The sequence below is a fragment of the Otolemur garnettii genome, unplaced genomic scaffold (genome assembly GCF_000181295.1).
Source record: "Otolemur garnettii isolate 467f Iridium unplaced genomic scaffold, OtoGar3 scaffold00129, whole genome shotgun sequence".
NCBI classification, from domain to species: Eukaryota; Metazoa; Chordata; class Mammalia; order Primates; family Galagidae; genus Otolemur; species Otolemur garnettii.
This window is the reverse complement of record NW_003852524.1, coordinates 3,632,598-3,634,773: the sequence shown is the minus strand read 5'-3', so window position 1 is coordinate 3,634,773 and position 2,176 is coordinate 3,632,598. Positions and strand designations below refer to the sequence as shown.

Sequence of the window (2,176 nt, the reverse complement as noted above, 5' to 3'; positions counted from 1 at the left end):
AATTTTGTATGTCAGGAAGTAAGACTGCAAACAAATGATCTCATGGGATACAGCCTCAAAAAATGTGCCCCGGCCACCGTACTAAAAGTTCTCAGTCAAGTGGGATTTTATCCTGCGGTAGATTAGAAAATGAGTTCAGATTCCATCTCTAGTGGATGCTTCTTTCCTGGTGCAAACTGGTGTCTGAGAAACTGGGACTTTTCTCCAGAGAAAGTCATTGCTATGTATACTCCAGATGGTTTATTTTAAACATAAAGTGACTTTTGGATGATAAAGTGAATAACTATTTCTTAGACAAAATCAGATAAAAATAAACTCAGAGATTTGAGGTTATTGTCACTAAGACGAAAAAGACTCAAATGACCAGTATCATAAATGCAACAGGATCATCACTACCTATTCCACGGACATCAGAGGCATACTAAAGGAACTCTGTGAGCAACCCTGCACCTGCAGATTTGGTAGTGTACATGAAGTGGACCAATTTCTTAACAGACATAAACTACCAAAGCTCACATAAGGGAAAGCAGATAAACTGAATAAGCCTATTTGTATCAAAGAAATAGAATCAATAATTAATAACCTTCCAGAGAAGAGAAAGCACCAGCCCCAGCTGGTTTCCCTGATGAATTACACCAAACATTTCAAAAAGAAAGACCATAAATATTCCACAATTTCTTCCCGGAAATATAAAAAGGATGCCTACAATATAATCCTTTCTATGAGGCCAGCATTACTTTATCACCAAAAAGATAAAGTCAGATAAAGTCACCACAAGAAAGGAAAGCTAGTGGCCCTGACTGAGCAGTTATTCTGTAGCTGTTGGTTTCAAACAGAGGCCTCAAGGACTGTCTCCTATGGTCTGTCCCCTGTTCTAGAATCTCAGTGGAGAACAGCTATTTCATGTGGAAGAAACAACCCACAGCTCTCTCTCTTTGGAAAAGCCTCAGGAATGCTACAATTAATGATTTCTGACTTTCAGAGGCAGGGGTAGCCACGTATGGGACAGCACACCTGCCCAGAATTATTTTATTTTTGCTATCTTATTCTTGTTGCTGCTATAAATGAGCATTGAAAAATCATATCAGAAAAAAAAGGAAGGAAAACTATAGACCAATATTTCTGAACTTCCTTCAGAAAAAAAAGGAAGGAAACTATAGACCAATATTTCTCCTGAACACAGATGCAAAAATTCTCCAAAACAATGTAGAAAATCGAATCCAACAATTATAGAAAGTATTATACACTTGGATTTATTTTGGGTACAGAGGTTGGTTCAATAATCGATTAATATAATCTATCTCATCAATATGCAAAACATTGAAAAATTATAGGAACACATCAGTTGATGCAGAAAAAGCATAGGACAAAATTCAATACCTATTCATGACAATCACATGTGGCGAACTAGGAACAGGAGCAGTCTTTCCCAACTTGACAAAGAGCATTTATAAAATGCTCAAGTTAATATTGTTCTCAAGAGTAAGAATCCTGGCCATTTCTCCCTCACATCAAGAATAAATCAAGATGTCTTCTCCCACAACTCCTTCAATACCACACTAGAAGTCCAAGCCACTGCAATAAGACAAAAAAGAAAATAAGAGGTATACAGATTGGAAAGGAAAAAATAAAACTTTTTGTTGCAGATGACAAGATTGCCTATGTCCACACCCCCAAATAATTAACAAGAAATCTCCTGGATTATTACACTGAATAGAGCAAGTTTGCAGAATAGAAGGTTAATATAAGATACTCAGCAATGAACAATTAGAATGTGAAATTTTAAAAAGCATACTATTTATAACAGCATCAATAAAATGAAATAGCTATGAATCTAACAAAAATTCATGCAGTATTTGTATGCAGAAAAAGTACAAAGATGAAAGAAATCAAGGCAAATATAAATTAACAGATTTATTTTATGTTCATAGATTGGAATGAGAGCACATGTAGTGAGAAGAACATGGAGTCAGGCCAGGGCTGACACGACCCAGCTGGTCTGGTCAGTTTGGTGCAACATGAACTTTACCTTGTGTCTTGTTTTATAAATTCAGATTTAACCTAAAAGTGTATATTTGCACAGTTTAGGGCAATTGATTTAGGAGATTAACTTTTGAATTGGAAATGTTGCTTTTGGTTATGCCAATTATGGTTGTTTAAGATAAGGATTAGCATG

The 2,176-nt window shown here is 35.8% G+C and overlaps 1 pseudogene; it reads left to right on the top strand.

The window, feature by feature from the left end:
* Positions 1-790: 790 nt before the first annotated feature.
* On the top strand, positions 791-920 carry LOC111727904 (annotated as a pseudogene).
* The last annotated feature ends 1,256 nt before the right edge of the window (positions 921-2,176 follow it).